This window comes from Anolis sagrei, chromosome 9 (genome assembly GCF_037176765.1).
Source record: "Anolis sagrei isolate rAnoSag1 chromosome 9, rAnoSag1.mat, whole genome shotgun sequence".
NCBI classification, from domain to species: Eukaryota; Metazoa; Chordata; class Lepidosauria; order Squamata; family Dactyloidae; genus Anolis; species Anolis sagrei.
This window is the reverse complement of record NC_090029.1, coordinates 16,415,292-16,428,335: the sequence shown is the minus strand read 5'-3', so window position 1 is coordinate 16,428,335 and position 13,044 is coordinate 16,415,292.

Below are 13,044 nucleotides of genomic sequence, written 5' to 3'. Positions count from 1 at the left end.
ATGACAGCTTTAAGGGCTTTTAAAATATCTAATGCTCTAGGTTCTCAATTGGCAGCAAGCCAGTCTCTGGCCTTAAAGGGACCAACACTTTATTATACTTTCTAATTCTTCCAAAGTCTGTCTTTAGGATATATGAGCTCACTCTAATACGACTACTCTATTCTCATCCTCCAGTGGTATACACAGGTCTCAGCTCATAAATTGAAAATGGAAGATCAGTAAATCAGCACAGGCCGTTTCAGAGGGACACACTGAATTTCCAGTCAAATCTTTCAGTTTATCTAAAATATTTCATCTTAATGTCACCTTTAGAAAAATCTTTCATTCGAGGAAGTTACAACAGTCAGTGCTAAACTGATTATACTTCCCCACTGACCTTCCAAAGGGAGACTCCCCTACGGCACAAAGGCACGCTCGGCAGATCTGGGTTATAACACGAAAAGGGATAGACTTTTCCAACCAAAGGTTTTTCAGACTGGTCTGATTCATAGTTGCACCTCTGAGACTCATGAAAAGACAAATAGACAAGACACTCTTCTTCATTCATTTACCAGTTTCGTTCGTTTGCTGGTTGCATTTTATTCATGGGGCTGCCATAAATTGACAGGCAACTGGAAGGCGCACACACATGGAAAGGTTAATTCCTTTTTTGATAAGAGTTCAGACAAATGGTACCGGTGTTTATCAGAAGGGATGGTTTACTGTTTTGAGCAGGGAAGGCATTGCACATCCATTTCCAATGGTGTCTCTCAATGAACACAGGAACACAAGATGTGTTGCACAAAGGCCTGGCAAGCTCTTGCAAGTCTTGGTAGAAAAGTAGATGTTGACGTGCCTCATAAGCATAAGTCTTTCAGGACTGGTGGTATGGAAGATACAATTGTTGACCATGAGCTTGGTCTGTATTCTCATGAGTAGTAGATAATCCAGTTCACCCCATGGTATAGCATAGCAGCTGCCCAGATGATAATTACAAAATTGGCATTTCATCATCTTCAGATGTGTTTCATAGAATCATAGAGTTGGAAGAGACCTTGTGGGCCATCCAGTCCAACCCCATTCTGCCAAGAAGCAGGACAATTGCATTCAAAGCATCCTTGACTGATGGTCATCCAGCCTCTGTTTCAAAGCCTCCAAAGAAGGGGACTCCACCACACTCCAGGGCAGAGAGTTCCACTGCTGAACAGCTCTCTGTCATAGTGTAGAAGTTCTTCCTCATGTTTAGGTGGAATCTCCTTTCTTTCTTGTAGTTTGAAGCCATTGTCCCATTGTGTCCTAGTCTTCAGGGCAACAGAAAACAAGCTTGCTCCCTCCTCCCTGTGATTTCCCCTCAGATATGTATACATGGCCATCATGTCAGAAGGGAAAGAAAGACTAAAGCAAATCAGCAGTTCATGGCCAGTAGGTTAGACCAAATGGATTGTTTGCAGACATGCTCTTTCCAACATGTTTGAATCACAGAAGAAAAGCAATGCAGATCTAATAATAATAATAATAATAATAATAATAATAATAATACCAACAAAAACAACAACAATGCAAAGACTCTGGCACAAGCCAGTAAAGGTGGTTCCAGTGGTGATCTGCACACTGGGTGCAGTACCTAAAGACCTTGGCCTGCACTTAAATACAATTGGCGCTGACAAGATTACCATCTTCCAGCTGCAAAAGATCACCTTACTGGGATCTGCATCATTATTCACTGATACTTCACACAGTCCTAGACACTTGGGAAGTGTCCGATGTGTGATAGAATCATAGAATCATAGAGTTGGAAGAGACCTCATGGGCCATCCAGTCCAACCCCCTGCCAAGAAGCAGGAATATTGCATTCAAAGCACCCCTGACAGATGGCCATCCAGCCTCTGTTTAAAAGCTTCTAAAGAAGGAGCCTCTACCACACCCCGGGGAAGAGAGTTCCACTGCTGAATGGCTTGTAGATTGAAGCCATTGTTCCGCGTCCTAGTCTCCAGGGCAGCAGAAAACAAGCTTGCTCCCTCCTCCCTATGACTTCCTCTCATGTATTTATGCATGGCTATCATATCTGCTCTCAGCCTTCTCTTCTTCAGGCTAAACATGCCCAGCTCTTTAAGCCACTCTTCATAGGGCTTGTTCTCCTGACCCTTGATCATTTTAGTCGCCAATACAACATCCAGAAGAGTGTCTGCTGTGGACTCATCTTGTTGTGTTTCAAATAATATTAATAATAATAATAATAATAATAATAATATTTTATATATACCCCGCCATCTACAGCATTTATATCATACATGTAATGCCCCCGGTGGTGCTGTGGGTTAAACCCCTGTGCCGCCAGGACTGAAGACCGACAGGTCACAGGTTTGAATCCGGGGAGAGGCGGATGAGCTTCCTCTATCAGCTCCATCTCCTCATGCGGGGACATGAGAGAAGCCTCCCACAAGGATGATAAAAACATAAATTCATCCAGGCGTCCCCTGGGCAACGTACTTGCAGACGGCCAATTCTCTCACACCAGAAGCAACTTGCAGTTTCTCAAGTCGCTCCTGACACGACCAAAAAAAAAAAACCATACATGATTTCTGCTGGAACCATAACAAGAAACATCCTGCAGTCTAAGCAACCCATTGGATAGATTATAAAACAACATGGTGTACTTTTGTCTCCAGATGTTTTGACCTCACATCCTAGGAGCCCTATAGATAATAGTAAAGGACTGTGAGACTTGATGGGAGGAAGTTTCCTACCTCTACTTTAAGATGCTTTATCTTCTCGAAAGCAGGATTATTTTGTTGCAATTCTTTCTTTCAGTGCTCAGATTTTTGTTTGATTCACCTAAGCCTAATTGCTTTCCTTCTCAAACATTGTAAAGATTTTCGCTTTTGCCAAATGGTTCCAAAACCCCAATTGCAGGTTCTTGTGATGATGAAGCCACTGTAGATTTTAGCCCAAGCTGTCAAAGAACTGTCCAAGGTGCTGACCCTCCAAAATGGGCCAAGGTTGAAACCTGGATTCAATCAAAGTTCATTGCCCTGTTGATACTGGAACTTTGAGCCTTCACAGATTGACATCCCCCAGGGGCGGCTCGTCCATTACGCGAAGTAAGCGGTCGCAGAACACTTTTTTTGCCAGGGGCGCATAGGCGCCTCTGTAAATGCCCCTCGACCACCACTTGAGGAGCGCATCCCCTATCTCTTCCATGTCCTTGCTGGTGGAGGGTTACAGTTCAGTACTTAAATGGTGCAACAGAAAGGACAATTCCATGCCTGTTCATTCATACTGGGGCTCAATTCCACACTTAACTCACCCCCTGACAAGAACGATGTTGAATCTCCTTGTCATAAGATTTTGTATTTAAGAACCTGTCATTTCGGGGGGAGGGGGGGCTCTAAGTAAACCTCTTTTAAAATATTTAATACTCTTCCAATGGTGCATGTCCTCAGGCGACAAGCCTTATCCATCTATTCATCTTATGGATGTCTTGAGTGCCCACTGTTGGAATTCTAGCAGGTAAATTAAATTCCATATTCTAAGCAACGTGGTGAGTGGAGTTTAAGATATTGCACTCTGAGATCCTCTGAGTGGAAAAAAAATGCTTGGGAGAATTATGATTTTACAATGGCTATATTTCTCCAATTCCACACCAAAAATGGTGTTAAACTAACTCAAGAAATCTACAGCTGGATGACACTAGGAACTATCATTTTTCTGTACTCATTAGCTTCCTCTCCCGCAAGAAATAAATGACTCAGAGTGAATTTGCTACCTCAAAACATCCCTCCCAATTATCCAGGAAATACATGAGACGAATGGGATATCTGGATCTTTGTTCTGATTATAACAACTTGCGTAATTTGGATTAAACTGCCGAGCTGCTGAACTTGCAGACCAGAAGATTGACAGTTTGAATCCGTGGGATGGAGTGAGCTCCTGCTGTTAGCCTCAGCTTCTGCCAACTTAGCAGTTCGAAAACATGCAAATGTGAGTAGATCAATAGGTATTTATTTATTTATTTATTTGCAGCATTTTTACCCTTCCCTTCTCAGCCCCCCCCCCCCGGGGGGGGGGACACACAGAGCAGTTAACAGAGGCAGCAATTTGGTGCCACAAATCAATAACACAGTATAAAACCATAAATACATATAGAGTTAAAACAATAACAATTAATTATAACCAAATTATCATAACAGCCATTAAATTAACAATACTCAGTCCACAAACCCATTGATAGAACAATTAAATATATGTCGTCTTGCCAATCCATTTCCAGTCAAAGTGCTGCTTTATGTTTATTGAAAGCCTGGTCCCAAAACCAAGATTTTAATTTCTTCCTGAATGCCAGGAGGGATGGGGTCAATCGTATTTTATTTGGAAGCATGTTGCATAGGTGGGGGGCTACAGCCGAGAAGGCCCTGTCTCTCGTCCCCACCAGCTGTGTTTGCGATGTTGGCGGGAGCAAGAGCAGGGCCTCCCTGAATGATCTTAAGTTAAGAGATGGGACTTAGAGGCAGATGCATTCAGACAAGTAAGCCGGGCCAGAACCGTATAGAATTTTATAGGTCAAAACCAGCACTTTGAATTGAGCTCGGAAGTGGACAGGCAGCCAGTGGAGCTGACACAACAAGGGGGTGGTATGCTCCCTGTATGCAACTTCTGTTAGTAGGTACCATCTCGATGGAAGATAAAAGGCACTCCTTATCTGTGTTCCTAGGCATTGAATGCTTGCCTTGTGTTGTGTAAGCTGGAATCCACCCTGAGTCCCCTTGGGGAGATAGGGTGGAATCCATTAAATTATTATTATTGTTGTTATTATTATTATTATCATTATCATCATCATTATTATTAGATCCAATTGGAGTGTGGAGGGATGGGTGTGCTGTTTTTGTGACATATGCTGGGGAAAGCATTTAATTTCATCATACAATGTACAATGACAATAAAGTTATTCTATTTTATTGTGGGTCTCTGAGTAGCCACATTGAATAAATGTGAATCTAGAAATTCAGCATATAGCCAAGTTCCAAAGATTCAGTGATGGAGACTTATACTCTGCTAGTACATCATTCATCATTAGGCGATCCCTCGTAGTCCGAGGATGATGGTCCTCCAAGTTTGGTGTCCTGGGGGTGGGTTCATAGGTGGCTGTGGAGCCCTATTCTTGACCTGCATGTTCTCCCACAATGAGGGCATGGGTTTCCAGGTGGGAGGCAGTTCCAATCGGTGTTGGCTTGACACGCCTTCCGCTTGACATGTTTCTCTCTTTCACCCTCCATTCATGCCTCTTCACATTCTGCAGCACTGCTGGTCACAGCTGACCTCCAGCTGGTGTGCTCAAGGGCCAGGGCTTCCCAGTTCTCAGTATCTATGCCAGAGTTTTTAAGGTTGGCTTTGAGCCCATCTTTAAATCTCTTTTCCTGTCCTCCAGCATTCCATTTTCCAGTCTTGAGTTCAGAGTAGAGCAACTGCTTTGGGAGACAGTGGTCAGGCATCCGGACAACATGGCCGGTCCAGTGGAGTTGATGGCGGAGGACCATTGCTTTGATGTTGATGGTCTTTGCTTCTTCCAGCATGCTGACGTTTGTCCACCTGTCTTCTCAAGAGATTTGCAGGATTTTCCGGAGGCAGTGCTGATTGAATCATTCCAGGAGTTGCATGTGATGCCTGTAGACAGTCCACGTTTCACAGGCATATAGCAGGGTTGGGAGGACAATAGTTTTATAGACAAGCACCTTGGTATCCCTAAGGATGTCCCGGTCCTCAAACACTCTGTCAGTACAATGAAGGAGATCAAGCAGCAGTTGGAATCCTGTTCAGTAAACCCAATGAGTAGACCCATTGAAACAATTGCTGGATGGAGGTCAGCATAGAGATAAAGCACGCTGAGTCAGTAGGTCTATCATAGAGAGGACTAGCAATGGATTTAGGCCAATGCCTGCCTTCCCTTACTCTTGCTCCACACAGTCCTGAAGGTGTGCTACCATGAATGGAGTGCACTAAAAATGCAACCACTGGCATAATGTCATTACTAATAGTTTACATTATGGAGGCTAGAAATATAACCACCACCTCCTTTTCCAAATGTGCCTGAATTAGGACAACCACACATGCCCCCAGGAGAGTCCCACCCCCCTCAGCTCAAGCTGTGTTTTAACAATATAATTTATAGAAGTCCTAACTCCATCTCAGCTTGATTTACCATTTGACCTACCTATCAACCTTTCAGGAAAAGTTACACTTGCCAGATCTAAGACTGCAAGCAAAGAAACATGATCTATTTCTCTATCTCCCCCAAGGGACTTGGCTGCTTTCCTCCCTAAACTGTCAGTTCTCTGTTTTCTGTCCATGATACAGTCTCTCCCATGGGGACTTTTAATTATTTGTCATGACAGCTCTTCCAACTTCTTTGCAGCTCTGCCACAAAACACAACAGATCCTTTGACTTCCTTGAGAGAAAGGGTCAAACATACTATCTTTGTTGTGTGTCCCCCCCTCCTTGAAAGGTGAGCCAGGGACACAGGGAAACTTGCATACCCCTGTATGTTCACACACACATATTAAGAACCCCAGGTGAGAAGGACACCCTGTTAGATATCTTGAGTTGGTTTCCTTGGGGTGGTAACCAACCCAATTTTCATCACCAGGGGAATCTGCCACCTCTGTTTTGCTCTATTTTTTCTGCAATGGTTTCTTTTTAGCAATTGCAAAATAAGATTAAAAGATGGAGGGTCGATCCCAGATGGTGAAGCTGGGAGACGCCTGCTCGGACCCCTGGCCTTTGACCTGTGGGGTCCTACAAGGCTCTATTCTGTCTCCCATGCTTTTTAACATCTACATGAAACCGCTGGGAGAGGTCATCCGGAGTTTTGGAGTTAGGTGCCACCTCTATGCAGATGACACACAACTCTATTACTAATTTCCACCCAATTCTAAGGAGGCCTCTCGGGTGCTGGACGAGTGCCTGGCCGCTGTGTCTATTTGGATGAGGAGGAACAAGCGGAAGATCAATCCCAACAAGACAGAGGTCCTCCTGGTCGATCGTAAACCTGACCGGGGTATAGGGTGGCAACCTGTGCTGGATGGGGTTACACTCCCCCTGAAAACACAGGTCCGCAGTTTGGGAGTCCTCTTGGATTCATCGCTTACGCTTGAGGCTCAGCCGTCGGCGGTGTCTGGGAGGGCTTTCGCACAATTGAGACTCGTGCGCCAACTGCGACCTTACCTTGCACAGGCTGATCTGGCCGGGGTGGTCCATGCTTTGGTCACCTCCAGATTGGACTACTGCAATGCGGTCTACGTGGGGCTGCCCTTGAAAATGGCTCGGAAGTTCCAACTGGTCCAACGAGCAGCGGCCAGGATGTTAACTGGGGCCCCTTACAGAGAGAGGTCAACCCTCCTGTTCAAGGCTGCCGTTTATTTTCCGAGCCCAATTTAAGGTGCAGGTGCTTACCTATAAAGCCCTGAATGGTTTGGGACCAGCCTACCTGCGTGACCACATCTCCATCTACGAACCCACACGTTCACTTCGGTCATCTGGAGAGGCCCTGCTCGTGATCCCGCCTGCGTTGCAAGCGCGTCTGGTGGGGACACGAGACAGGGCCTTTTCTGTGGTGGCCCCCCGACTCTGGAACACCCTCCCCAAAGATCTTAGACAGGCCCCTACATTGGCTGTCTTCAGAAAGAACTTGAAGACTTGTCTGTTCCGATGTGCCTTCCCAGAATAGGAAATCTCCAATACCAAGTCCCAGAAGCACTTTATTTAAACTAAGACTGCCGCACACTGCACACTGCACTTGCCCTATAAGCCTTATATTCCACCTGTCACATCAGCACTTTTAATCCTGTATCCATTACTCTGTACTCTATGATTCAAAGTCCTTGTTTTGTCCTCAGTAGAGGTATTTTTCAGGTTGGAATTTTTCAAATGAAATCCAGCATGCTGCATTTTTTCCTTCCAAACTAAGGAAAAAGAAGATGCAAAAGAGATCTCAAGATGTTCAAAAGATGGTCAGGACATAGGACAGGATGGCCCTTGCAATCTCTTCCAGCTGTTTGATTCTGTGATTCTTCCTGACAATCCCGAGTGTAGAAATGCAGGCTCCAAGCTGCTCTGAACCTTCTCTTCCAGCATCAGCTTGCATCTGTTTCAGTTATAGCTCCACACAGCATCCTTTCCCCAAAAGTGTGATGCCTCTAAGGAAAATGACAATTTTAAACCCAGGACAGATGCATGTTCTCTTAGGCAAAAAAAAAAAAATGAAATGCAAAGATACAGAATGGGGGACGTGTGGCTCGAAAGCAGTAGGTGTGAAAAAGATCTTGGGGTCCTCATGGACAACAAGTTAAACATGAGCCAAAAATGTGATACAGCGGCAAAAACAAACAAACAAAAAAAAGCCAGTGGGATTTTGGCCTGCATCAATAGTATAGTGTCTAGATCCAGGGAAGTCATGCTACCCCTCTATTCTGCCTTGGTCAGACCATAGAATCGTAGAATCATAGAATCATATAATTGGAAGAGACCTCATGGGCCATCCAGTCCAACCCACTGCCAAGAAGCAGGAATATTGCATTCAAAGCACCCCTGACAGATGGCCATCCAGCCTCTGTTTAAAAGCCTCCAAAGAAGGAGCCTCCACCACACTCCTGGGCAGAGAGTTCCACTGCTGGAATATTGTGTCCAGTTCTGGGAACCACATTTGAAGAGAGATATTGACAAGCTGGAAAGTGTCCAAAGGATGGTGACTAAAATGATCAAGTGTCTAGCAAGCAAGCCCTATGAGGAGCAGCTTAAAAAGCTGGGCATGTTTAGCCTGAAGAAGAGAAGGCTGAGAGGAGATATAATAGCCATGTATAAATATGTGAAAGGAAGTCACAGGGAGGAGGGAGCGAACTTGTTTTCTGCTGCCCTGGAGACTAGGACGCAATGGAGCCATGGCTTCAAACTACATGAAAGAAGATTCCACCTGAACATTAGGAAGAACTTCCCAACTGTGAGAACTGTTCAGTAGTGGAACTCTCTGCCCTGGAGTGTGGTAGAGGCTCCTTCTTTGGAAGCTTTTAAACAGAGGCTGGATGGCCATCTGTTGGGGGTGCTTTGAATGCAATTTTCCTACTTCTTGGCAAATGGACTGGACTGGTTGGTCCATGAGGTCTCTTCCAACTCTATGATTCTATTATTTAGGCTCTATACATACAAAAATATCCATGTCTGAATGCCCGATCACATCTTCCAAAACAGTTACTATACTCCCAACTGAAGAATAGAAAATGTAATATTGGTGGACAGGAAAAGAGATGCAAAGATTGGCTTAAAGCTAACCTTAAAAGCTTTGGCATAAACACTGGGAACTGCGAAGTCCTGGCCCTTGAGCATTGGAACTGGAGGTCAGTTGTGACCAGCAGTGCTGTGGAATTTTAAGAGACATGAACAGAGAGTGAAAGGAGAAATGTTGCAAGAGGAAGACGCATCAAGACAACCTTGACTGGAACCACCTTCCACCTGGAAACTGATATCCTCACTGTGGGTCAAGAATAGGGATTTACAGTCACCTACAGACCCACCACCAAGACACTACACTTGGAAGACCATCATACTTAGATAACGAGGGATCGTCTAAGTAAATAAGGAAGTAGGTCAGACGTCAGCTGTGTCCAGTTCTGGGCAGCACAATTCAAGAAGGATATTGACAAACAAACATGTCCAGAGAAGAACAGACAAGTGGTCAAAGATTTGGAAACCATGAATCCCTATGAGGAGTGGCTTAAAGAGCTGGGACTGTTTAATCTGGAAAAGGCTAAGAGGTACTGAAAGGTATGGAAACCAAATCCTATGAAGAATGGCTTAGGGAGCTAGATATATTGAGCTTGGGGATTGAGAGGTTTTGTGATTGAGATGATATGATAGCCATCATGCTAATCAAGGTGGTCAGTTGAAACAGTCACACCTAGCTCCAGTAGACAAAAGTCCTTTGTCCCACCCTGGTCTTTCCACAGATATATAAACCCATTTTCCCACTTCCAACAGACCTCACTATCTCTGAGGATGCTTGCCACAGATGCAGGTGAAACGTCAGGAGAAAATGCCTCTAGAACATGGCCATATAGCCCGGAAAAACTACAACAACCCAATGATAGCCATCTTTAAGTATATGAAAGTGTGTCTTGGATAATTGAGAACAAGCTGCTTTGGAGGATAGGACACAAACCAATAAATGCATACTGCAAAAGAAGTTATTCTAATTGAAGTTTATGATGACTGTCCTGAGATATTTGACAGCGAAATAGACTACTTCATTGGCCATCTTTAAATAAGGTTGACTGGTTCTCAGATGAGTGCATTAGATGTGTCCTGCTGTATAGAGGATTGGATTAGATAGGGAAAGCAGGCTTTAACAATGAAGGGCTCTAGATCTATATATCTAAAGCACTTTTGCCACTGCATTCCATCTGTTTTCACTGTTATGTATGTACATGCAGTAAAAATAATAAAAACATAAACTAATGATATCATTTTTTAAAGGAAAAGAGGCAGATGTTTTCTAATCCGAGGAGCTGCGGCCTGACCCTCGTATGTGAACCTACCCGAGAGCGTTGCAATGAGATAAGCCAGCGTTTCACACTCAAGCCAAGCTGGGTCACTTTAACAAGACCCGAAGCCGCTCTCTGGCAAGTGACTCCACACAGCTCTACACCTGGCTAAGTTTAATTTGTTATTTATGTCAGCTTTGCATATTTGTAAAGTTCAAGGGTTTTATGCCCCGGCCCGACCTTGCCAAGTTGGAGCTCACATGTGGCTCCCTAGTAGCAATTCCTTTCTAATAAACTTTACTTGAAAGAACATGTGTGATAGATTTCGCTGATGATTAAATGAGAACGGGGCTTAGCGGCATTCATTGTTAGCCTGACCAGTTTTGAAGTTTTGTTAGTTCTTTTCTAAAATAATAATAATAAAAAAGCGCCACACACCTCTGATCTCATTTAAACACACACATGTACACACACTCAAAATTGGCCAGGCTACTGATTTTACAGCCCCTTCTAATTATGGTGTGTGTTGAAACACGTACAATTGTTGGGGACCGTCCCACCACCTCCACCCCCACCCCAGTTTTTCTATAACTCATTAAGGGCAAATTAATAGCACAACCAACTCAAATACTTAATGCACCTGCAAAATAACTGGTGAACATGTGCAGCATGGTGTGTGACTGATAGAGAGAGGGGGAGAATGATGGCAAAATGGAATGAGCGGGTTGACGCAAGCTGTGATCTTACATTGTTCTTGTGCAGTGTAAATTTATGGCTACACAATGGTTGTGCTACACCATCCTTCTGTTGAATACAGTCAGTCCTATACATTTACAGGAGTTAAGGGCACAGGTAAAATATGGCTACTAGGCTTGGGCGGTTTCGTTTGTTAATTTCGTAATTCGTTATTAATTCGTATTTAAATTAGCTTACGATCCAATATTGAGCCATGTAGGAATAGTGTGAGGAGTAAATTAGATTTGAAAATTTTTTTCAATTTATTTTGTAATTATTTCGTTATTATTTCGAATTTATTTCGAAATTATTTCGTAATTATTTCGTAATTATTTTCGTATGTCTGGTGCAAGTTTTATAGTTGTTGTTTGTTTTATCACACCAACAGTCAACAACAGAGGGAGAGGGAAGCTTCAGAAGTTCCCCCTGTCCCATTTGGAGGGTTTTTTTTAGCATATTGCGCAATTGCGTCCGCCATTAACGAATCGATTTGTAATTATACGAAATTTCGTAAATTTTGAAATTTTTAAAAGGAAAATTTCGGAATTCTTTAAAAAAACGAAATGTGATGGACCCCTAAAAACAAAACGAGTTTAGAAACAATTTTTTCCGTTGTTACCCAAGACTAAGGGGTACTATTTTTCTTGGGGAAACACCTCACCAGGGATTTCTGGATAATCAGGAGTGCCTGCTACCAGCTTTGGCTGATCCACCAGCTGGGGACCTTCCTAGAATCAGAGGACCTAAAGATGGTGGGGCACCTCAAGGCTGGATTTCTGGTCATCTCAAGGCTGGATTTTTTTGGTCACCACAAGGCTGGATTTCTGTAATGCTCTTTACATTTGGCTCCTTCTGGACCAAGTTTGGAAACTACAACTATTTCAAAACATGGCAGCCAGATTGGTTACAGCAGTGGTTCTCAACCTGTGGGTCCCCAGATGTTTTGGCCTTCAATTCCCAGAAATCCTATCAGCTGGTAAACTGGCTGGGGTTTCTGGGAGTTGTAGGCCAAAACACCTGGGGACCCACAGGTTGAGAACCACTGGGTTACAGGAACATTTGGGAGTTATAATAATTTCCCCATATTAATGCCACTTCACTGGTTACCAATCAGTTTCCAGCCAAAGTACAAAGTGTTGGCTTTGACCTTTATAGCACTACATGGTATAGGTCCAGGTTACCTACAGGGTCACCTTCTCCTGCACAATCCATGGTCCTTGGGACACTGAGATCCACTGGTGGACACTTACCCCAACCAGCCAGAACCCGACTGACAACCATCACCTGGAAGACCTTTTCATTAGCTGCCCAAAGACTGAGGAATGACCTGCCAAAGGTCATTCCACAGCTAAATCAGCAGTCAGAATTTAAGAGACAATTGAAGATTTGTCTCTTCCGACAGGCCTACCCTATCGGTTTTAATTATGAATTTTAAACTCAAGTCCTGTGAACTGTTTACTATATTTTAATATGATTTAGATAATATTTTATAATGATGTGTCAAAGAGAGGCAGGTAAATAATAATAATAATAATAATAATAATAATAATAATAATAATCCTTTATTTGTACCCCACTACCATCTCCCGAAGGACTCGGTGCGGCTTACAAGAGACCGAGCCCAAATACAACAATCAAAACAACAGCAACAACAACAACACAATAACTCAAAAAACAAAACAATAGCAAAGAATAACAATAACATTAACAACACCTAATGACGCAATTAAAAACAAATAATAATAATAATAATAATAATAATAATAATAATAATGGTAAGTGCTTCTTCTGGGCACCCGTCAA